This window comes from Silene latifolia, chromosome 10 (genome assembly GCF_048544455.1).
Source record: "Silene latifolia isolate original U9 population chromosome 10, ASM4854445v1, whole genome shotgun sequence".
Classification (NCBI taxonomy): domain Eukaryota; kingdom Viridiplantae; phylum Streptophyta; class Magnoliopsida; order Caryophyllales; family Caryophyllaceae; genus Silene; species Silene latifolia.
The window spans coordinates 58,522,793-58,549,268 of NC_133535.1; the positions used below are offsets into that span (position 1 = coordinate 58,522,793).

Genomic DNA, 26,476 nt, shown 5'->3' on the forward strand with positions numbered 1-26,476 from the left:
CTATTTTCACCAACTCCAATCATATACATACGGGCCAAACTGCAAACGGAAAAATATACCACAAAAGACATACTAAACTAGCTTGACTAGGCATGCTCAGTTTGGGATGTAGCTAATGGGTCAGAAAGGCAAGTTTTGGCTTAAGTGGAGCTAAATGGGTGAAAAATATAAGAAAAGGGAAAATATTCAAGCACCTCCCTGCATGTCATTTCCACTTTCACTCGATCGAGTGGTTTAGAACTGCTCGATCGAGAACTTCTTGCATTTATCTACTCGATCGAGTAAAAAGTTACTCGATCGAGAACTCTCCTTTTCAGCTTTTGTCGATCGAGTAACTGGAAACCTTTCGATCGAACAAATTCCACTCGATCGAGTACAAAAAGTACTCGATCGAGCGCTTTTCCTCGTGTAAGCCCTTGAATTTGCGTAAGAATTCCCCAAACCTGCATAAAAACATTTGCAAAAGTATCCCAAAATACCAAATACGAAAAGTAACAGTCTATAGTCTCTAATCTACGCTAAAAAAAAAAGAATGTCTAAATTATAATTTTCCTAATTAGAAGCAATAAGTAAAATTCAACGGAAAAGTTAAAAATTGTTTATACAATTTGATACACGGGGCATTTCCCCGCTCACTTCTTGAAGCAATTCAGCAGCCCCTCGGAGGGCTTCTGACTGGAGGACGTCATCTCAGCAACATTAATCGTCCTCTTCAATTTCCACGAGCTTGCATTTGAATCATTAGGAGGAGAATAGTTGACGTCCACGTACGCGCGAACTTTTCTTATCCTTACTCCTTTCTCACCGGCTTTGACATCGTCACTCCCACTTTGACTGACATTGATTGCACAATACCCTTTGACAGCTCCTACATTATTTTGATCTGTACCTGCAGCAAGAAAACAGACGAACTTTCCTCCTTTTTGCTCTCAACCTGAGGCGGAGGAGTCACAACAGCAGCACAATATTCCAAATTCTCGTTTGGAGTGTCAATAGGACGGTCAATAGAAGAGAGGGCATTGCAAGGCTGAGCTTGCATGGGAGCCCTTCAAACTTAGACTGATGGAATATCAATTCTTCATCCTCAATCTGAAAAGTCAATGTCTTGCCCCCGACGTCTATTACTGCACGGGCAGTGAATAAAAATGGCCTCCCTAAAATAATAGGGGTATGGGCATCTTCGGGGATGTCAAGTACAACGAAGTCAACGGGAATAAAGAACCTCCCGATCTTAACAGGTATGTCTTCTATGACACCTAGTGGCCGTGATATGCTACGGTCGGCCATCCGAATGAGTCATGTTTGTGCAATTAAACTTGGTCAAACCAAGTCTCTTAGCCGAGACAATGTAAGACACTCACGCTAGCGCCAAGATCGCATAACGCGTTATCAATCAAATGGGTATCAATATGACACGGAATCGAAAAACTACCCGGGTCTGACTGTTTGGGAGGTAACTTATTCTGAACTAGGGCCGTCCCCACCTCGGTCAAAGCTACCGTCTTATGGTCGTTAATGTGCCTCTTACGCGATAAAATTTCTTTCATAAATTTAAGGTAAGAGGGTACCTGTGTCAGTAGTTCGGCGAATGGCACACTGACTTGCAAGGTTTTTAGGAGTTCGACAAATTTGCCGAATTGTTGATTAGCCTTAGTACTCTGCAAACGCCTCGGGAAGGGCACCGTGATGGGTATCTCGAGTCCCTTGTTCCTCTCTTCCAACGTGTCAGCCGGATCAAGCTCTAAATCCTTCGAACGCTTCTTTCCTCTTGAACGAGGTCTTTCAGGCGATATTTCACTCGATCAGCACTAGCAGGCTCTCGATCGAGTTGTTCTTTATCTACACTACTCGATCGACTAGAAATACCATTCGATCGTGCTGTTTTTTCAACAAAATCACTCGATCGACCAAAAATTTCATTCGATCGAATAGAATCTTTTTCCTAATCACTCGATCGAGTAGAAATTTTACTCTATCGAGTCCTTCCTTCAGCACTTTCACTCGATTGACCCCCAGTAATCAGTCGATTGAGTACTTTCTTTGTCGTCAGTTCCTTTTCTTCGACAGAACATTGTTCATCAGCAGTAATTACCTTCCTCGGGTCTGATTTCGACATGTCCGGTCCCTCATATGAACGACCGCTCCTTAAATTAATTAAATTTACCGTCTCATGTGGATTCTTATCAGCTTGTGACGGTAAATAACCCGGTTTCCTTGTGGAATGGTTCGCGGCTAACTGGGCAACTTGAGTTTCAAGTGCCTTGATAGATGCATCTTTTTGTTGATCACTCAGCTGCCACTGCTTTGTCAAAGACTGCAACATCGTCTTCAACTCACCTAGCTTACTTACTCCAACAGAAGATGATGCACCTTGATTAGGTGCAGGAAAGGAAGGAGGCTTCTGAAAGCCTTGTTGAGCCTTATGAGGAGGGACATATGGTTGCTGCTGCTGCGGAGGATGGGTAGGATTGAGTACATTTTGACTTGTCCACCTCAAATTGGGATGGATTGCCCCTTGGTTGTTATAGTAGGAACCCCCTCCTTGCCTGTATTGTTGAAAAGCAAGGACCTGTTCCTTCTCCGTAAGACAGCCAACAGCAGTGTGACCGTCATTGCTCCCACACCTCTCACATGTGACAGTCTCCCCTCTAGTAAGCAAATGGACCGTCTGAGGCTCCCCAGCAGAATGCAGCTCCAACTTATCAAACCTAACATTCATGGCTTACAGCTGAGCCACAACTTGCTTATCGACTGCATGAACTGTTGTAATACCATCCCTCTGGTTTCCATACTCAGCACAGTGGGTCGCCATCTCTTCAATAAGAGCCTATCCCTTATCATCATCGGTGTTATTCTGGAATCTTCCGTTAGATGATGCATCAAGTATGGCTCTGTGATCATCGTATAGCCCATTGTAAAACTTATTGGACAGGAACCACGGATCAAAACCATGGTGAGGAATAGACCTCACCAACCTCTTGAAACGGCACCAAGCTTCATAGAAAGTTTCATCCGGTGCCTGTTTGAAACTTGTGATCTTGGCCCTCAGCTGATTAATGCACTGCGGAGGGAAATATCTCTTATAAAAAGCAAGAGCAAGGGTCTCCCGATCAGGACCCCGCGGCCGTGCGGTCCAAATCGATCCAACCACTCCCTGGCCGAGTCGACCAAAGAAAAAGGAAACAACACCTCCTTAATCTTGTCTTGAGTTACCCCCTTTGTGGCGGGGATAGTGGAACAGTAGTCTGTAAAGACCTCCATATGCTTCCTCGGGTCTTCACCTGCCACACCTCTAAAGAGATTCCTCTCCACCAGATTGATATAGGAAGGATGGATGTCAAATGTATTCCCATCCTCAGTCTGGAGATTGGAACCCTTTGGAATTGATGATGCTTTAGGCTCCGAATGACTAGCAATGTTCGGTATCTTTACTGGCTGGCTTACAGAACTGGAAGTATCTTCTTCAAAAGATGGATTTTCTGTAAAAAGGAAATGTTGAAGCTCTGGTTCGAAAGTAATCAAGTTTTCCTTTCGTGATTCTCTTTGCAGACGGAGTCTATGCCTGAACAGTCTCTCTAGCTCAGAATCAGCTGAAACTAACTCAAACCTGTGTGACCTGGGCATACACAACACTGAAGAAAAATGAATAAGAACTGCCTCAAGGAATAAAAATTCCCTGAGACGGATAAAATAAATGAAACAAAGACAGATAGGGCAATTGCCTCCCCGACAACGGCGCCAAAATTTGACAGGGTTGTCGTGTACCTATGAAAAATAACTAACTAAACTAACTATATAGATAGGGAAGTCAGGTCGATCTCCCTAGGGAGGCAAGATAACTGTAAGAGGCCGTCTATTTGGTCACAAATGGGAGGGGGGTTTGTAATTTGATTTCCTAAACTAAAAGCTTTAAGGCAAGAGAAATAAGGAAAGAGCAATTAAGGCAGAAAAGTAGAATTAAACTATCAAATAGAGAAGGGACATGTCGGGATTTCGGTTTACTACAGTAGCCCAGTGACTCAACTGTAAACAACTTAGATAATTTACTGCGAGACGGATATGGAAAGGTCCTTCCGGTCCACTTTCTATCCTAAATTACCACTAACCACTAGTAGAAAATTATTTATTTGCGGCTCTCTATTTGAGGCGTTTTTGCCTAACAGCAGCAAAAAGAAATAACAAGTTTTTTTTTTTACGAAAATAGAAAAGTATTTGAGGCGTTTTTTAGAATTAACGCCTCAAATAAGCTATTTGCTGCGTATGGCCCAATAAACGCCTCAAATAAGTTTACTTCAAATTAAAATTTCGCATGTCTATAGTCTGATTACCCACCGTCATTCCCTCTCACATCACATTCCCTTTCCTCAATCCTCACTCCCCTCCTCCCTTGAGACACTTTCACAGACCACTCATCACCCACCTCCCGCCACCGTCAATCCAAGCCATGGCGAGGTATATCCCGACATCACCTTGATTCTCTATCACGATCCAGAGTCCACGATATCTTCGTGTCAAACGGCACACCACCACTCCCACTCATACTACCCTTTTCTCTCGCACGGCCTCCACCAGATCTAGTGTTTTCCCACCGCCGATGGTCGCAGCTGCCACACAACAACTCGATGTTTATGTTAGGTATACATTCTTACTGAATAATTTCATTTAACTTAGTTAGGGTTTATGATTAATGAATTGGGGGTTTTTTATTCAGTAAATTATCATAGATTATAGTTATATGTCGAGCAGTTTTAGACAATCTTCAGGTCTACTGGACTGAATAAGACCATTTACGGCTATGAATTTTTGTTTCACTCTTGTATTTCTGGGTTCATGTCCTTTTTCAACAATGATTTGTTTTTGAATTTTGTTTTCTAATTGAATTAGAGATTAGGGATTTTGTATAGAATTTTCCTGTTTTGTTACTATAAGGCTTCATGTTGCTTGAATAGTTGGGGTGACTGGGAATAGCCGAATAGGTGATGGTCTAACTGGAACCGCCACATTATTGTAACCACTACTACCACGCCCTGGAAGAACGTCATGGTTGTGCTTCCCCTCATAGTCAAATTACTTGCTTTTGATAATCATTTATATTTCAAAATGAATCATCGTCATGTAATTCAGATTATACCTAATTTTTATGCTAATTATTGTTGAGTAATTTTCAGCCACGAAATTCGAGTAAAATACATGTGTTTATGAATTAGGGTTTCCAATTGAATCAGGGATTTTGTATAGAATCAAAGTTCTCGTATAATTAGGGTTTAGCCTTGTTTTTTATCCAGTTAACCCTATAGCAAGTGTTTTTAGCTCAAAAACGATTGTCGTTGATGAATGGATTTTTAAAACATTCATTTGGGTTTTTAGATTATTAAAACATTCAATTGGTATCTTTCACCAAGTTAAGCAGCCTTGCTAAGTAGATTGATTAGTACTGTATTTTAGCCATTTTGTTCTTACTAAGTTATTCTTCTAACTTGTGCACATAACTGGCAGGTTACTTGTACACTGTAAATGCTTCAACATTGAACAAGCAATGGAAACTGGTGAGCTATCTTTACTCAGCATCACAGACCATTACATTTGATCCCGACTCCTTATGTCACTGGAATTAAGAAGGAAATAAAACTTTTATCTTCGAAATAAATGCATGTGTCATGAAATGAAAGAAAAGCAGGCTAGGTTGGATACGGACATATATAATTTATCCTTTTATCGTGCTAACAATCAGTGAATTTGCCTAGTGGTGACGCGGTAGACTATAATCTATACGCCTTATTATGTTTTTACTGGTGAGTGGCAGGCAAGCTATGTATCCATAATCAAACATCCTGTAACAGTTGAGCGCGTAGTTGTTCAATTCATTGGAATCTGTTTGTCAGCATCCAGTGCCCAGCGGAAGTATTAAGACATACATTAGGCACGTGCTACACAGACTATTCACGTTGGGTCCTTGATAGTTCGGGTACCTTTAGGTACATTATGTGGTTTGGATTGGACCGGGTTTGTTCACTTTAGCATCGAGTTGTTTCAAGTAGGGTCTCAACTCTCAAGTCACATTTTGGATCGAGCTCCCAACAAAGTTATGAGCTGAAACCTGTCAGTATTATTCCTGAAATTCCCTAATTTTTTCTACAAATATAATTTAGCTGTGGTTGGAGTATTATCGCTCAAGTCGGACTTGAACTTGACTCAGGAAACAAATATTAAGGAGGGTTGTCTTGCTTTCACACTTTTTGTCCCCCTTATTTATGATGATTAGCAAGAATACTTTTATTGATTACTAAGCTATACTCTTAATTGATTACTAAGCAATACTTTTATTTTGTTAATTAACAGGTTTACGCTTTGTCATGGCTTGTTATATAGTTGCAGACTTGCAGCGGTGATCATTCTAAAGGTAGAATTTTGATGCATCAATGCTTATGGGTACTATTTATATAGCTTTTATTTGATTTTTTTTGTGACAATTTATGAAATATAGGAAACCCATTGATTTGAACATAATATGAGCAAATTGGCGACTAGTGTTACCTGGACAAAGTTAATGTCTTTGTTCTTTATTGCTGGTTATGTAGCTTGTGCTAATAATTCCTTTTATGGATAAAGCAGTAGTGGACGTCCAGCTGATGATTCAAATTTCGAATGATTTAATTAGCCGTGCAATTGAGAGGTTGACATGCAATGATACAAAGATGACGATTGACATGTAATGGTGCTAAATCATACGACCAGCTATGCCAACTTGTACTGATAGGCTCTAATTGGATAATTTTGATATCAATTATCATTACTTCTGAAGTTTGTTCATGAGCCAACATGTGTTTTGTTAGCCTTTCGGTTGATGTATGCTGAGTATAAGACTACTTATTATAGTCATAGATAGTCTTTCATTTTAATCTGTTAAAGTATGCTGTTCCAAATGCTTTCCTCAATGGCTGACTTCAATATATATCCTTCTCATGGATACATTAAGTGTTAGTTATTTTAGACAAATGATTATTTTGTATCTTTTTGTTGCGTTTGTCTTTTTTAATGACAGGAACCATGAGGAGATCCCATGGGGCCAGACTGTAGCCGATTTTGTTGGTGAGTCCACTGGCATTTTTACTGACAAGGCTGCTGCTCACATGAAGGTACTTAATTTGATACCATCAGTCATGGTTGTGCTTATGAAGTTATCTATCTATCAAGCTTTGAAATGATCCAACGTAAAATAAAAATATCCATGTCAAAATCAACAAAGTTGTTATCCTGAATACTTTTGTTCCAGAATATTGTAAAACAGGCTCTTAATATCTGTTACTTTGAACTTTTGATTGCCATCTTGCCTCTTGAGCTCATGTTGTACACTTGTACTTCCCTGACTTCAAACAGATTTAGGCACCTGATTTGAACCTTAAACAGGAAGATACACCCATGTCATTTGTTGGCAGATGACACTCTTTAACTGTATGTTCAGTTGATTTGTTTTGTATAGGGAAGACGGCAAATTCCCTTGTTTGGTTAGCATCATGAAATCCATTTTAGTTGGGTAGGCCTTCAACAATAAACCTGTAGCCAGAATGCCTCGACTACAAGAATTGTTAAGAGTTCACGCAGTTTGTGGAGGGGATAAACAGAGATTATATTTTAGAACTGAAATGTTTTTGATTGTTATTTTCTGATTTCAGTGCAATTACGTGGTTTTCTTCAGTTCCTGCTACAAGTTAAGCAAAGTTCCCGATTCTTTCTTCATTCTTCATCAAATTTTCGAACACCACGCAAACAAGAACTATTGGCTGTAAGTAATTGAAGTTTCCCCTTTTGTTATTTTCATTTCCTAGTAATTTCTCATCAATCATCTTTGTAATTGATGGCATTTCGTGTCTAGAAGCTTGCACTACAGGAAAATCATTTTGAGCGGTGAACATTTGGAGAGTTGACATAAGAGCTGGTTTGTTGAACGTAGGAGTCCTGTAGCCGTAGTATACTATGGGCTTTAAGTTTTAGAAGCTTGAGATTAGAATCAAACTTGAGTTACTTTTTAATTTTGTATTTTAGTGCCATTGTAATTAGTTTGGGAGTATTGTGTATTTGTATGTGTTTTATTCTATTTGATGTATGAATAAAAATAATGTAAGATTGCCATTCTATTTGAGAGTTATTATATTTAAATCATTTGTTTGCATACCTTTTTTTGTAAAAAAAAAAAAAAAAAAAAAAAAAAAATTTTTATTATACCTATTTGCGGCGTTTTTTTAAAAAACGCCTCAAATAGCCTGTTTATTTGCTGCGTTTTTTTAACGCCGCAAATAACTTTGCTATTTGCGGCCCCTCCATTTGCTGCTACATCAAAAACGCCGCAAAAGAGCCCTTTTTTGGAGCCGCAAATAAATATTTTTCCACTAGTGAACTTAACTTCCGTCCTCGTCAGGGTAGTCTACTGTTCATAGCAGGTCTATTTAGTCCAATCTTCCGATCCAGGAATAAATTTAACCAGATTAAAAAGGTGACTCAGAAGCGTACACTCAACTAAGTCGGTAAATACAGTTATATTGCTATGAGGACAGAGTCTCACAATTAATTTATCTAACCTATTCACTACATCATCACATTTATACCGTAGATTCCCTAATCCTAACATGAAACAGATTAGCTACTCATGTTATTAATATTATCAGAACTAATAACGATGAACAAACTAATATTAAACATGATGAGACAATAATAAAAATCCATAAAAGGCAAATAGGGCAGAGAATTAAATGGAGCAAAACAAAAAATTAAAGCAAATGAAAGAGAGATTAATATTAAAAAGGGAGAAAGAGATTATAATCGCAAGAATCCGGCGTAAAGAACAAACAAATCCGAGCGAGAAAATCCGAAAGCAAAAGTTACAGTGAAGAAGAAAAAGTAACGCAGTCTTTTCTGTGGAAAATGAATGATAGATAAAACTTAGATAAAGAATAGAATAGATAGCTAATGAGCTAGTTAACGTGTGTTTAAATAGAAAAACTACTAAGTCCAATAACTATAACAAGTTCACGGGCTAATTAAAGCCCACGACAGCTAAAATCACTCGATCGAGTAGTCTGAAACCACTCGATCGAGCATTTCTCTAGATAATCTACTCGATCGGGTAGAATTGTTACTCGATCGAGCAACCTCAATTTCCAGCACTTCTTGATCGAGTAAAATATTACTCGATCGACCATTCTCAGCTATAGAAACCACTCGATCGAGTGATAAAACAACTCGATCGAGTATTCTTCCTTCAAATCAGCTCAAACTCGTGACCGACTGCCTCGTAAACCGTTCCTTCACGCATCCCAATGCAAGGTCTCACTCTGGAAAATCCCATCTCCTCAAAATGCATGCAAAAAGGACAAAAATGGTACGATTCCACTACTTTCGCGTTCATTTCTACAAAACGGACAAAACGAACCAAAGTAGCCAATTCGGGGGCAAAATACAATATAAATAGTAGGAAAGTACATAGAAATACGTGCTAAAATAGGCTAAAAAGACTATACAAAAGGCATGTATCATCATTTCAATAGAATTGAGATGATCAACTATATACAAAATTAAGAATTAATTATAGATTATGTAGTAATTGATATTATATGAATTTTACATATGTGATAATGCATTCATCGTTTGAGTTTTATACAAAACTCTTTTCTTTAATACTTTGTTTTTCCAAATTGGTTGTCGAGACAATGTTGAACCCTATTTAAGTGAACTGGATTAACATAGCATTGGCCCCTAGTTACTTATATGAGGTGACGTCTCGAAGTGACTAGAGTGTGATGCGATTGATGGCAAGTTCAAGTGCCATAGAGACATAAAGGATGACAAGTCGATCACATAGGCAGACTGTATGGGACACCCTGTCGGGCAGTGACTGCTTATAGAGTTCTGGTAATTTTTATAAAGCTTGGTCATGGCGAGAGCTACTATAGTATTCTTATGAGTCGATTCTTTGACTAGAGATTGTTCACCCAAGGTGGCACAGTTTTTGAGTGACTTTAATTTATGATCTACGACTTTCGTAACTGAGGTCAAATGGGCATATTTTGGGTCATGATGAGCTGTGGCTATTCGAAGGGAATAGTGCGATAGGAATTGTCCACCTCCTTGTCAGGGTTATCTAAAATCTCAGGGCCACTCGAGGAGTAGTGAACTGAAAATGCGTGGCCACGCTCGGAAGGTATCTACGGTAGATAATTCCGGTCAGACAGTTACTCTCCAGATCGAGGAAACCACTCAAGATATGATCAAATGTAAGTACGACTTGCAAGAAACCTTTCATTGAGTGGGAGATTGTAATAAGACAAGAGAATTGGTGACGCACACTTGTCTCGGACAGCAAGTGGGAGATTGTTGGAGTATGTGTCCTCAACAATAGTGCGATCACATATTTAAATCTCAAATTAAGAATACATAAGGGATGATTCAATTATAAGTCAACTGATCAACATTAATCAGTAATGATTGGCTAACTAGAGTTTGACATTACTGTCGTTTAACGATGGTGATCAGTTGATCCCTTAAGGTCACACCTATAGGACGATTCCCAAATATGAAAGTTAATTAATTCTATATCGATACAGATTAATTAAATCCTTAAATTGAACAAATTTATTTATAAGTGAAGAATTATATATCTTATTGTAATGTGATTAAATAAGATTCAATTTAGTAATTAATTTGTTATATTACTAAAATTGATTAATGTTTCTGAAACATTTGAGATAAGAGTAATTAGTTAGTTATAATTACAAGATGTTGTAGATTGTATTGACTAGACTTCATATGACCCATTTTATATACATGTAATTGTGAATTATTTGTTAATTTGTTAAATGTAATTTATTTAATTTGAAACGATATTTAATTAGTTAAATATGCATTTATATTACTAATGACATGTTACATGTCACATGTCATAACATATTATAAATGACAAACTACAAAGATAAAATGAAGGTCCATTTTATGCATAAAATCGGTTGGACTAGGGGCCTTATGGGTGTTTAAGTTTTTGTCATTATCTTGGCATAAGATGCTGTTGGGAAATGTGTCCTCAACAATAGTGCGATCACATGATTTAAATATCATTATTAAATCTCATTTTAAGAATACATGTGGGATGTAATATTTTACAAGTCAACTGGTCCACACATATCGGTAATGATTGGCTGACTAGAGTTTGACATTACTGTCGTGCGACGGTGGTGATCAGTTGATCCCCTTAGGTCATACCTATAGGGAAATACTCTTAATTGATTATTTAATTAATCGTATACCGATACGAGTTAATTAAATTGCTTAAAATTGGCGGATAATTTTGTGAGTATAATTTACGTATCTCATTGTAAATATGATTAAATGAGACACGGTCTAAGTAATCGAATTGTTTTATTACTTAGATGAAATTATTGTTTACAGAAACAATTGAAATGGAATGAATAAATTATTATAAATACAGAATGTTGTAGTTTATAATTTGGAAACATTTTTGGTACAAGTAATTACGAATTACTAGTCAATTTTGTAAATGACATATTTTATGAGTATGTTGATTTTTAATATGTTAAAAATACATTACAAATTCACATGTCAAGTAACATGTCACATATGTCACACTTGACAAATGACAAATAAAATGGACCTTCCATTTTATCTTGTATAAACCGAAAATTAGGAGTATTAGTGGAATAATTATGTTGATTATTTTAATAAGAGAAAACATAATTATTAAAGTCTAATCTCTAGCCATGCCCACCTATGCTTTTGAGAAGAGCAAAAACAAAAAGTATTGGGCATCCTACCCAAGCCAATTTTCGGCCAACCATACAAGAAAAGAAAAAGAGCTTTTTCTTTTCAATTCATTTTATTCATCATTTTTACATATAACATTTTCTAGTGTAAGAAAGTGGAGAATCTCTACAATATATGAATTTTCTAGAGAAATAAAATCTCACATATACTCCCTCTTGACCGAGTGATTCAAGAGCCCAAAAATACAATTTATTTTGTATCAATTTTATAGCAAAAACTAATATTATTACTAGATCTAAATAATATTGGTTATTAAGATGTATTCCTTGGGTATATGCTTTTGGGAGGGATTCTACATTTGAATCCTTGTTCTTCCATTTGGAGAGCTCAAGAACAAAAGAGAAGGAGATCTCTTTTGTGCCCATATAAACCGAAATACCCATTGTAAGAATATGATTTCTTCTCTATTTTATTTATTTGTTTGCATGCATAAAATCCACATTTAATTTTATGACAAATTAATTTCGACATATATGAGTATGTTAGTATGTATATGAATCTACATTTCCTTCAATTGGTATCAAGAGCCAAGGTTGTTTGCATGCAAATCGGTTAAAAGTTTTTCCGAGTTATAAGAATAACAAATAAAACTTGTAAAATTTGTGTTATTATGATATATCACGAAATTAATCCATGCATGTTAATATTTCTGGTCCTAAAATGTTTTAGGATATTTTGGTTAATTTTACGGATTTTTATTGTTCATATTTTACAATAATGGCATTTAAATATGATTTTATGAGTAAAAATGTCATTTTTGGTCTAAAATTAGCTATACTTCGAATTTTAAGTTGGTTTTTGGATATGTTGTTACATATATTATTTTGAGATAACCTGTAAATTTTCATAATTTCTGGACTTGTTATGCTCGAAAAATGAATTTTTCATTATTAAATTCGGATTTAGGTGAAAAATAGGTTAATATGAGTTAAATTTCGAATCTGGTCATAGAAAATTAATATGTTGTCACATGAAATTTTACAAGATGTGTGTAAAATAATTGGCTATAAAGAAGTCTTTTTGCATGATTTATGGATTTTTGAAGAAAAATAACATAAATAGTGACATTATTAGTGGAAAATTAATAAAACATAATCTATGACTTAGGAAAAACGTCTAATGTTGCATTTTATTATATTTTTCAGATCTAAAATTGAAAAGTTAGTGAAAGTAATTTTTCCATGTTTTTATGATTATTTTATTAAAAATCGATAAACCGCAACATTGTTTTTCCGGTAAATTTTCGAAATTTTTTTTAACCTAAGATTTTGAATATTATGAGTGTCATGGAAATTTTTCAGAATGTTCATGAGTTTAAATTTCAAATTTTGAATTTATTTGAAATTTTGTGATTTATTTGAAGTTTAATAGCTTATTTTTGTAATTTTTGGCCCATTTATGAACAATTTTATAAAATATTGGTTAATTATGGTCAAATTATTAGTGAAGACTAAATTTTGAGTCCTAAGAGGTTAGGGTAATTAACTTATGCATAAATATGAGTTTATGTATTTTTGTGATTATAAAATGTTGAAATCACGCAAATCCGTAAAAACCAAGTAATGTACGATATTGGCTAATTAAAGGCGATTTAGCATAAAATTGAGCATGTTCATACATATTATAATGCTGCATTTTCTTTATGATTGTCATAATTTGAATTTATGTAATTTTGAATTATGTAATTTTACTTAGTATGGCCTTAGTTTTAATTGATATTGCCCGAAATGTATGGGAATATCGATTCGGTTGTAATTTTTATTGTGATCTCGTATCACCGTTTTGTAATTTAATAGATTTATTTTATTTTAGTTACAAATGTATAATAGGAAATTATGTAATTTATTATGTAATTTTATTCATTCCGGAGTTCCCAAAGACGGATTTCTTCAAGAATGGCGATACATAAAGACGGTGTTACCTCGAGATGCGTGCCACAACCGAAGTTCAAGGGACCAATGGAGTTGGTTTCCGAATATGTAATAGTTAAATAGTTTTTCTATTTTAGGAAAGGCCATACTAGGATTTATTTATTTTATGCTTGCATTTTATTTTATGTCGCATGCATCGCTAAATCGCCATAACTAAAACATGCATCCTTATTTTATCGAGTTTATCGACCGTGTCAATTCGAATTATCGTAGTTCACCGCTTTAGTTCACTTAAAACGTGATAGATAATAAATTGACATGACCTCTCGCTAAAACAAACAATTGAGACATAGCCTTACCAAATAGTAGAAACCATGAAAACCTATTTCGCGAGGGAGTGCACTCGGCTACCCCGGGGTACAAACCTTGTTACGTAGGGGAAGTGGGTGATAAATGTCTATCCACCGAATTCATGTTGATAAGGGTTTCATCGGCTACCCCGTGCCTAAGTTAATGTGGGTTTGGATAATGGACACATTTATTCGAAATTTGGATTGAACTCAACAAAAGTTATTGATAAGGGTTTCATCGGCTACCCCGTGCCCTTGTTGATGTGTTTTGGGCTATAGATAAACATTAGAGTAATTTTATCGACCAAGAGTTCTAAAAGTAGAATCGATTAAAAGGTTAATCCACCGAGTTATATTGATAAAGGTTTCATCGGCTACCCCGTGCCTAAGTTGATATGAATTTGGATCTTGGAATCATTTATCATAGTTGGGTAGAGGTCACTATGTAAATGTTATACTTGTTTTTCAAGTATTAATATAACGATGAATGTTTTGTTTTCATTATTCCGTTATTATATTGTTCTATTTCTTTACCACAATTCATATACGATATCATTTCAATTTTTTTTCAAAATCTCCATTAAAACATCGTAACTAGAGACAAATTTGAATTTTGCTTCTAAAAACCTCAAATGAACCATTGCTAAGGATCTCTTGTAAAGAGTATAGATTAAAGTTATTCATTATCAAACAGGTTTTTGATTCTTGACTAACACATCTACTTAGAATGGATTGTTATTCATATACTTAATTGAATTAAGTACCTTGAAGCGATAAATTATTTTGGTAATTAGTTTTGTCAAGAATTCGTAATTGACCAAAATAACGCAACCACCTCAATGAAAGTTTTTAAGACTAAAACGAACAAATGAAGAGTGTTCTTCATGAATTCAATTTTGCTACTCAAAGCAAAGACTCATTGAAATGAGTGGGAGCATTCTCTTAAACCGTTAAGATGAGGACGAGGTTCAAGAAGTAAAGATTATAATGGAATTGATACAAGGTAATGTTAAAGGTAAAGTTGTTGAGAATGACGATACTAAACCTATCAATCCCGACCGATAAAGTTTCCATTGTCTTAAATGTTGGACACAAGAAAGGAAACTACCCCAAATTATTGAAGAATCAACAAGTTAGTTGTGGGACATCTAATGGGACCTTCTTCGTTAAATGTTTATTTGATTAAACATAAATTTTGCTAGTACTACTTCGTCAATATTAGAAACCGGTGGTGGTTTTCATCATTATGTTTAATACATAGGATGATTAGAATATGACGACTAGCAACAATGAAGTCAATAGATAGAGTCATTGTGTACTAAATCTAGTTTTCGGGTTTGGAGTTGTACTTAATTGTGACTATTAAGTACATAAACTCTAAATAAGAATACAACTTGTTAAGATACAAAAGAGGTTTCACTTTTGTGACCCTATACACCACGATTTGATGTATGGCTAGCCCATTATCAAGGTGATTATATTCTAAACCAAACTAGAATGATATATCATGAAGATGATGCAAGACTCAAATTGGTAACCCAAGATTAAACCTTAAATTTTGGAATGATGAACGCAAAGAGTTATCGAGTACTCTTGAAACCATTACATTGTTAATGGTATATGCGTATCTTGTATTCAAAGCAAGGTATCTCGTACTTTTTGGTTGAAAAGGAGATCGAGGTTATAAATCATCGATCCAAAATAGGTTGATCATCATCTTTTACCAACGATTTAAGTTGACACTAGTGTGTTCACTTAATAAGGTAAATAGAGAAATCTTTGAAGAAGTTCAAGAGTTCAAGGAATCACGATTTAGTCGTGATGGGATTATCAAAGTGAAGACTTTGATATAAGCCAATGGAAATGTGATCTAATATCACAAGTTAATCTCTCTTAGCACGCATTATGAAATAATGTGTGATTGGATAAGAATTCAAACGCTATTCGATAAGGTTTGGACTTCGATCAAGTTACTTTGAGTTACTTGATCCTTTTGGGGATTTTATCATTTTGTCTAAATTATTTTTCCACTAAATCGAATCATATGAGATATGAAATGGTAAGGGTACCATGTTTGTAAGTTTTCACAAGAAACAAATGCTCATTTTTCCCTCTTCAATTATCACGAGTACGACGGGTTTGCGGCTCGTGAAGCTGTCTTTCTAAAATACAAGTTTATTTTTAGAAGACAGAGTGGGAGAAATTATTCAAGAGCCACAAAGAATGCCACGGAGAATGGTATGTCGCAAGAAACTGGTCTTTCTTGGCTACATGAGACGTTTTGTGTAAGACATTATACATTGTTTCTTCAAAACCTAGGAGGTTAAATTCGTCACTTGTTAAAAAATGATGAATTCATGCTACTTTTAAGAAAGTAAAGAGCTTATAACTTACAAAAGAAATTTTTTGATTCAATTTAATTACTTCTAGAAAGTAATCAACATATGACTTACATAAGAGTATTTAAGTCACAACTCAATACAAGGCTTAGAGCCATGAGAATCCGAAATAAAAGGCTTGATTAGTGACAAAGGGTTTTGCACTAATAAAGAGATATTTCAAAGCAAGATTGGTTGCAAAGGATTTTGCACTAATTGAAATGTTTAAGTCTATTTGGATCTTCTTGGGGATTATATATCATTATGAGATATATATCGAGTGAATCTAAAACCCACTTCTTCAATAGAAGGAATGTATTCAATACATGTCATGAGTTTTAGTAGATTCTTGCAATCCTAAGATAATGTGAAACTTAAGAGAGGGTCTTAAGTAGGACATCAATGAGTTAGAATCAACATTTTGATCATGTGATAAAACATTTCTCGATAAGTCGAGAAGTTGTGTTTATACATGAAGTTTAGTGGGAGTTACGGAAATTTTAATTAGTCCGATATGTGGATGACATATTGATCATTAGGAATGATTTAAGACTTTTGGAGTATTATAATACATCTTGAATATCCGGATTTATGAAGATAAATCCACATGATATTAGCGTCAGTAAGAAGTCTTATGTTGATAAGATTCATGACTAGTTCAACTAAATTGAACATATTTGATTGATTTCATTTGCTTCCGCTGCCGAATCAATTAAAAAGAAATGATGTATAACACTTCATATGCCTTGAGTATGATGAATTGTTTTCAAAATCGAATTTAAGTAATCTTTACCAAGTAAGCTATAAAGATTACCCTTAAGTGCTTGCAGAAGCATTAAGGAAGTAAAGCAAAGTGTTTATGATGCAATTTTGTGTAAAGGGTGTTACACAAGTGACAATTGACAATTGAGATTGCGCATGGTTTCCGACAAAACCATAATCAAAACACATTAGGATGGTTAAGATACCATTGTGGCTATGATAATTAAGAAGTAGATTTTCTAGAATCGTTCTAGGCAATAAAGAACAATGAGAGATATTTATAACGGAAATTGAGTACATTTGCAATCATGAGATGTGCAAGAATGATGAGTCCCGTACACTGTGAAAACAGTGGGAGCTATTCTAAGGCTAGAGGGCCTATGTCTTGATTAGATCTCGACACGTACTCAGAAAGTTTTGTAATGCAAATGTATACATTACAAAGGAAAACGAGTATGTAGTAAGGTTGAGTAAGGTACAAGAAGTTGATAAAACCTACTAACCAAAGCCTTCTCAAAGGCTAAACATGATGAGTCATGTCATTTCAATTGAGTTGAAATGAACAAACTACGTACAAGATCAAATTAGATTATAGAATATGAAATAGTAATCAGGCATTGACTATTCATATGTGATAATCGCATTTGTCGTTCGAGTTTTACTTTAAAACTCTTATATTATACTTTGTTACATCCAAACGGGTTGTAAAGACAATTGAACCCCGTTAAAGTGAACGCGGATTAGCATTGTATTCGCCCATAGTCACTTGTATGAGGTGACGTCTCGAAGTGACTAGAGTGTGATGCGATTGATGGCAAGTTCAAGTGCCATAAGAGTCATGTGAGATGACTAGTCGATCACATAGGCAGATTGTTAGGAACACTTTGTCGGGCCTTATGACCGCTTATAGAGTTCTGGCAAATTTATATAGCCTGGTCGTGGCGAGAGCTGCTATAGTATTCAAATGAGTCGATTCTTTTGACTAAAGACTATTCACCTAAGATGGCTCGAGTTTGATTAACTTTGATTTGTGTTACTACGACCTTCGTAAATGGGGTCAAATGGGCATATTTTGGGTTATGATGGTTGTGGCTAGTCGAAGGGAATGAGTGCGATAGGAATTGTCCATCCCCTTGTCAGGGTTAAAACAATATCTCAGGGCCACTCGAGGAGTAATGAACTGGAAATGCGTGGCCACGCTCGGAAGGTATCCAGAGTGGATAAATCCGGTCAATCAGTTATTCTCCAGATCGAGGAAACCACTCTCGATATGATCACTTGCAAGTACGACCTGAAAGACACCTTGCATTGAGTGGGAGATAGTAATAGGACAAGAGAATTGGTGACGCACACTTGTCGAGGACAAGTGGGAGATTGTTGGGAAATGTGTCCTCAACAATAGTGCGATCACATGATTTAAATATCATTATTAAATCTCATTTTAAGAATACATGTGGGATGTAATATTTTACAAGTCAACTGGTCCACACATATCGGTAATGATTGGCTGACTAGAGTTTGACATTACTGTCGTGCGACGGTGGTGATCAGTTGATCCCCTTAGGTCATACCTATAGGGAAATACTCTTAATTGATTATTTAATTAATCGTATACCGATACGAGTTAATTAAATTGCTTAAAATTGGCGGATAATTTTGTGAGTATAATTTACGTATCTCATTGTAAATATGATTAAATGAGACACGGTCTAAGTAATCGAATTGTTTTATTACTTAGATGAAATTATTGTTTACAGAAACAATTGAAATGGAATGAATAAATTATTATAAATACAGAATGTTGTAGTTTATAATTTGGAAACATTTTTGGTACAAGTAATTACGAATTACTAGTCAATTTTGTAAATGACATATTTTATGAGTATGTTGATTTTTAATATGTTAAAAATACATTACAAATTCACATGTCAAGTAACATGTCACATATGTCACACTTGACAAATGACAAATAAAATGGACCTTCCATTTTATCTTGTATAAACCGAAAATTAGGAGTATTAGTGAAATAATTATGTTGATTATTTTAATAAGAGAAAACATAATTATTAAAGTCTAATCTCTAGCCATGCCCACCTATGCTTTTGAGAAGAGCAAAAACAAAAAGTATTGGGCATCCTACCCAAGCCAATTTTCGGCCAACCATACAAGAAAAGAAAAAGAGCTTTTTCTTTTCAATTCATTTTATTCATCATTTTTACATATAACATTTTCTAGTGTAAGAAAGTGGAGAATCTCTACAATATATGAATTTTCTAGAGAAATAAAATCTCACATATACTCCCTCTTGACCGAGTGATTCAAGAGCCCAAAAATACAATTTATTTTGTATCAATTTTATAGCAAAAACTAATATTATTACTAGATCTAAATAATATTGGTTATTAAGATGTATTCCTTGGGTATATGCTTTTGGGAGGGATTCTACATTTGAATCCTTGTTCTTCCATTTGGAGAGCTCAAGAACAAAAGAGAAGGAGATCTCTTTTGTGCCCATATAAACCGAAATACCCATTGTAAGAATATGATTTCTTCTCTATTTTATTTATTTGTTTGCATGCATAAAATCCACATTTAATTTTATGACAAATTAATTTCGACATATATGAGTATGTTAGTATGTATATGAATCTACATTTCCTTCAGATGCAAAAAACATGATAATTGCATCTAGGTGTAGCCCTTACATACCTAGTGTTTTGAGAAGAGAAAAAGCAAGAGTAGCCTTGCCTTCCCTACACCACCAAATCGACACCCCTCTCCATATATGAGAACATTGGTTCTCATTTTTCTAGTGTAGAGAATCTCTTATGCTTATCTCTCTCTTATTCTCCCCTTCTCTCATAAATTGTTTATGTTCATAAGATTTGTTCAAACATCTAATATTGTCACATGGATACTAGTTGTAGTATTATTATAAATATTAGATCTAAAATTTAAGGTTATTAATACATATTATCTAGTTAGTAATAGTATTAGTGTTTGGGTTAGTCTTGGGTGAAACCGATTGGGGTGTTCCTACACTTGGAACTTGAAGATTTTGGAAATCATCCTAACATATTAAGCTCAAGAACAAGTGAAGGTAGGAGACCTTACTTGTGCCCATTTCGAACCATTTAACAATGTAAGGAACATTGTTTTCTTCTTTATCTCTTTTATTTTGTTATGCATGCACTAGATCTACAATGACAAAGTTAATATGTTATCTAAATCACTATTAGAGATGTCTAATAATAGGTATATGAACCTAACATTAAGTACCTTTGATTACTTTTCATTTATTTATGTCTTTTATTTAGAAGCGATCATAGGAATGACCCCCTTTCCTGTTTGCTTAGAGCCGATCATAGGAATGACCCCTCGTTTGCTTGTTTTAGTGGGTGCCTAGACCTTGGGAGGACTACCCTGACGCTCCAGCCTTCGTGGCTGAGGTCCTTCATCCTAGGAGCTCGAGTCGTTTTTTTGCTGAGGACGTCTATGGGACCCGTGTGATACCTGGGCGAGCGCTTGACTCGGCAGTGCTCTCGTGACACTTTCGCGGTTCCCATCGATCCTCCACGGACGATGTTTAGGGAGCCTTCTGACGCCGAGGGAGAGGCTGACTTAGCGGACGCGAGCGGTGACGCCCTTCTCCTTCCTGGCGAGGAGTACTCCGAGTTAGCTCGTCGGAGGTTGGCGTTCTGGCCGATTGTGGTAAGTATTTCACTTTTCCCTATTTTTGCATTGATTTGACAAATGACGAATGATCGTCGCATGAAGAGCTTGTTTGAACCTCGTAGGAGATTGAGGTGGCAGACGTCTAACCCCCAGCTTACCCAGAGACACTTCAGTACACCGACGCGGGAGGGATGACGACGATCTCGGAGATCCGCGACTTCGACGAGGAGGTGACGGATGCTGGCTTGGAGGAGTTGCAGCACCTAGTGAGGAGGGTAAGCCCCCAGCTTCGGTTGTCTTTATTGTCTTATTGCATAAGAATGCGTTTATTCCTTTTTCTTGAACCTTTTTGTTATTCAAATGCAGGTGGCACCGTCTCATTACGTGGCGCTGTGGAGGATGGTCAACCGGCTATGAGCCACGGCCATCGAGGCACTTGTTGGTGGCCGAGGACGAAAGGTATGAACCTCTCATTCTCTTATTTCATTCTTGAATTTTATTGATATTTCGAATTTTTATTGCAATTTCTCGTATTTTGTTTCAAAATGATTGAAATGAGGCATTTCTTCATCATTTGCAGAGAGAGCGTGACATGGAGCGCGAGGTGACGCAATCCCGAGATGAGACAGCTCGTCTGTTGAGGGAGTTGGTGGTCAGGGACGCTGAGATTGCTGCTATCGAGGCAACCGTGGTTGAGTTGAGTGTTCACCAGGACTAGCTGCTTTCCTTTTTTGTTGTTGTCTTGTATACATTTTGGGCATTATTTTGGACGTTTCGGACTTGTTTTGGGCGAGAGCCCCCAATTTGATGTATATATCGTCTTTTGGTTGCATATATAATGTCCTGAGTGCCTTTTGGTGCTGGGTGTTTGTTGTTCCCGTCGGTTAGTGATCGGAGCCATTTGGTGTTCACAATTAAGCATATGTGGTCGTTGGTCAATGGTCGATACAAAACACAATTTATACTTCACAAACAACTCTACAATTAGTAAAGAGGCAAGTAAAGGTCGGATCCCAAGGGACGGGTATTGAAATGAAGATTCTATTGTAACTAGCGGTGTCTAGGGGTGTCACAAATTGGGTTGATGTAGAAGGTTACTAAACTAAAATAGCAATGAAAATAAACTATCAAGGTAAATGAAATAAGGGTGTAAACAATTGATTAAAAGCACTAGGGTGTCATGGGTTCATAGGGGAATCATGGGATATGATCATACAAACATGTTCTCAAATTATAAGCAAGCAATTATTGTTGTGATGGATTGAGTTGGGTTATATCTTACAATCCTAGGAAAGTTTGGGTCCCGGAGCCGAATCTCTTGGATTGTACAACACCTACAAGTCGACTTAATCTTCCCTACTTAACACATGCATGGTCTAACAAGACTCGAGTTGGGTTATGTCTTACAAGTCAAGTTGAAAGGATAGAAGATGATAGTAAATGCAAGGATTCATAGGCTTAGCATTTCATCAAATATAACATGTGCATGCATTAAGATCAAAACAAGCAAGCAAATAAGATATGAAAGCATATTAATTTAAGCATGAATCATTCCCCATGTTGGTTTCCCCTAATCACCCATTAAACCCTAGCTAAGAGACTACTCACTCATTATCATATTGATCATGCTAGAAAGGTTGTCAATCATACTAACATAATGAAACATGATGAATAAATGAAAGTAATTAGCAATAATTAAAAAGGGATTAAGAGATTATACCTACTAATGATTCCAATAATAAAGCAAGAATAATAGAAGTACTTGAATCCTAGATTGAGAGTTTGTCAATCTCCCAATAATAACCCAAATAATCTTCAATTACCCAAAATAAAGTAAGAACAAGAGAGAGATTAAGGAACTAAAACTTGGATTAAAACTTGATTAATATTTGATTACAATATTGAAGAGAGATTTGATTGATATTAACTACACTAATTATTGATAAGAAGAACATGCTCCTCTAATTAGACTAATGGGGTATTTATAGTGAGAATTAGGGAGGATGCATTAGGGTTAACTAAGGGCTAAACTAGTAATTACACTTTTTAAGTTGAGCAAGGAGCCTCCGGGATTGTCCGAGAGAAGGGCTTCTTCATTTCGTAGCTTGAAGAACGAAACTGCGCTGTGCTGTGATCCGTGCGGCTGGGAGTCGGGACGGCCGGATCTGAGATGAACAATCCGAGCGGATCAAACAACAAGACGCACGGACTGGGCATGGGCAATCCGAGCGGATTCCTGGTGAGGACGCTCGGACTGGCGAGGACGGACGGATTCTCTACAATCCGTTCGGATTGTAGCTCAATGACTTTCCTTCTTCTTTTTCTTCCCTTTTCTTCATGAATTCCTTGGGGATTTCCTTGGGGACTCAAGGATCCTTTTCTCAACAATGCTCTTCTACTATGCTATGTACAAAGGCCTTCTAGTCTTGTCTCTCCTTGATGCTTGGTCATTGAATATGATCAATTTAGCCTTGTTTTGCCATGAAAATGCAAGATTCTTACTCCTTTCCTACCAAGGGATCAAAATCTCAAAGAGTATGCAAAACAAAGATCTAAAGATAAGAAATGACCCAAATAGGCACTAAAAAGCATAGAAACAATGGTAATTCGGGGCTAAATATGCGCCAATTATGGTCGCATCAAATATCCCCAAACCGAACCTTTGCTCGTCCCGAGTAAAGAGGTGACAAAGACTAGGACCAATACTAACCTAACCTAATAATAATAGCCGATATGAGACAATTAGCGGGTCTCACTCCGCCCCTTCAACTCACAACAAGACAACCATGAGGTAGGATGCCTTCTTGCAAGGCAAGGTGGGTCTTGCCAAAATGGCGACACATCCAAACATTAAGCACACAAAATCACATAATGGATGCATCTACAAAAATAATAGCCACTTTCCTCATCTAAGTGGCGGAAATTATCTACAAGGGAAGCAATTCAAGGGTGCACAATCCTTCATAGATGCAATTTGTTCAAACTACTAAGCCTAGAAGGATACCAATAAATCACCTCCAAGTTGTGTCAAGCTAGGGTACCTTTGTCCTCAATCGTTAAATGCTTTTGTCAAGAATAGACTCCCTATGGTGTTAGAAACACTGGAGGATCGCGGAATTCCCCCTCTTGCCTAGACAAGAAGAAGGGTCGTCCCCTCTCTACCATGCACAAAAATGGATACGATGGATAAAGGGATCGATAGATATTTGAGTTTCACTTTTGGGAGTTTGCTTTTGTTTTTGTTTTCCCCCCCAAATTTCTTTGGCATTTGACTTTTTGAGAACACTTTCTTGCCATTTCTTTTTGATTTTTGGCATTTCAATACTTGACAACTTTTTGCATTTTCTTTTTGAACATTTTCAAAGTCACCCCAATTAGTAACGAGGGTGCCTTATTTTTGAAGCTTTAGGAGTTCTATTTTTTTTTTGCTCCTCTTTTCTTTTGATGCATTTTTGCAAACTTTCTTTCACTTTTCATTTCTTTGAACTCAAATCAATTTCTTTTTTTGTGCCCATTCCCTTTGATGACAAAAATGTATGGTAGAATATGGATGAATGATAGAAGTATGCATGGTTTCAAGGGTCACCTTGGAATAAACGGTAGCCAAGGAGTTATCACACCACAAGGTACTCTTGACTAGGCCTTAAACCATGGGTCAAAGGATACTAGCATGACACATCCTAGGGTGTTTTACAAGCATTCTAACAAGCAAAGTCTTAAGAATAAAAAGCATCTACTAGGGCCTATATACACTTGTCAAGCTTCCCAAGTAGACGGTTTCGCAAAATTTTTCTAACATGCAAACTACATGCCATGATGCAACTAACATATAAACATCCTAATGCAAATGATTCTACCAACTAATATGACATATAAACTAAATGCAAGTCCTAAGTTCACATTGTTTTACCGCATCAATCAAAATAAAGCCACATAGTCATTAACATAAAGAGGAAAAAGCAGATTGGAAAGATCATACCATGCGGTCTTCAATATCCTCATGTCTCGGATGTGGCGTAGTCAATCAAAGTGAACAAGGATGAAACAAACAAAATATATACAAGACAATATATACAAAGGAAAATGAACTTGTTTTTGGTTTTTTCAATTTTTCAAATTTTTATGATTTTTGAAATTTTTCAATTTTTATGGTTTTTGAATAAAAGTTAAGAGTTAGAATTCCCATCCCCACACTAATATGGGCATTGTCCTCAATGACCAAAATGATGGAAATTATGCAAAGAATGATGCATGATTTCTATGCTAAATGCAATTCTACACTAAGCTATACTACATGATGCATGGTTTTTGTTATGACGGAGAGGATAATTTAAATTACCTCCCGTTGCGTATGCATTAACTTCCCCAAACCAAGCAAGACACTATTGCTAATGTCAAAGCATGGGGGAGTTCATGCACATGCAATGCTATGCATGAGACTAGATTGTCATTTTGGATTTTACAAAAGTGGGAACAATAAAGAACACCTCAAAGGAACCGAGGTGTGAGTCCTTTGATGTTGCTAGGACTAAACCAACAATGATCAAAATGAAAATAAAATACAAAGAGATATAGACAAACCGTGGGAGAGTAGGAATCTCCAAGGCTAGTCTTCCATCATGCTACTATCATCACCACTTCCCTCATGAGAAGTGGTCACATTGCCACTTTCCTTGGCACTTTCTTCTTTGCTTTCTTCATCATCATCTTCCTCATCATTTTCTTCACCATCTTCACCATCTCTTTCTTCATCTCCACTTGCTTCTTCCTCAATATTATCATCAATCTCCTCATCATTTCCAACAACCTCATTGTCTTCCACCACGTCCCTAGATGCACCCGGAAACAAGGCTTCTCTATCCGCCCAACTAGGCAAAGGACAAGATGGATCAAGGAGTCCTTGCCTAGCTAAATGTAGGAGGGGAGGATATTGAGCTAAATAAGCATTCTTCCGATCTTCATGAGCTTGCTTGTGCATGGCTTGCATTAGAAGAGTTACATAGTCTTTCCCAATTTCAACTCCTTGTGGTTTGAACTCTTCATAATCATAGGGGTAAGGTGGTATAACAATGGAAGAGGAGGGGTTTCATGATCACCCTTTTGTTGTTGAATGATGTACTCGGCTTCTTCGGATAAGGGAAGTAAATAGTTGGTCCGGTGGACACTAAGACGGCAAATCTTTGCGGGTAAAGTGAATGATCGAGCCTCACTTGTAAGCCACCCATACTTGGTATCAAGGGAATTGTGAACAACCCACTTAAACTTGTTAATCAAGGTGGACATATCAATGAGATGGCCACCATCCTTAGCCTTGTACTTGCTATCCTTATTGAAATTAGGATCAAAGTGCTTGGCTAGGACCGTGACAAGGCCGCCATTAACAATTACGGTTTGACCCTTCTTCCCACTATCTATATGGAGCCATCTATCAACCAATAGCCTCAAAGAATTGTAAGGCTTGGTGTGAATTCTTCCAATATTCAAAGTTGATTCAAGGAGAATAAAATCGAGTCCCGTGAAATGATTGGTGTCTTTTCTAGCAATTATGGTATTTCCCACAACTTTGTGCCATATTCTTATGCCCGGATGATGGACCAAAAGAGCACGACAA

The 26,476-nt window shown here is 36.5% G+C and overlaps 1 long non-coding RNA gene and 1 other non-coding gene across 3 annotated transcripts; both read left to right on the forward strand.

Annotated features, from left to right (window-relative positions):
• The first annotated feature begins 2,945 nt into the window (after positions 1 to 2,945).
• On the forward strand, positions 2,946 to 3,051 carry LOC141609679 (small nucleolar RNA R71). The gene has a single exon (XR_012527599.1). It is a non-coding gene; the product is annotated as a small nucleolar RNA R71 (small nucleolar RNA).
• Positions 3,052 to 4,315: 1,264 nt separating this feature from the next.
• LOC141605645 (uncharacterized) lies at positions 4,316 to 8,157 on the forward strand. Of its 2 annotated transcripts, none has more exons than XR_012526408.1 (6): positions 4,316 to 4,635; positions 5,497 to 5,546; positions 6,340 to 6,400; positions 6,613 to 7,136; positions 7,674 to 7,783; positions 7,874 to 8,157. It is a non-coding gene; the product is annotated as an uncharacterized LOC141605645 (long non-coding RNA). The 2 variants fall into 2 exon arrangements; XR_012526407.1 differs by having other exon boundaries at positions 7,043 to 7,136.
• Positions 8,158 to 26,476: the final 18,319 nt, after the last annotated feature.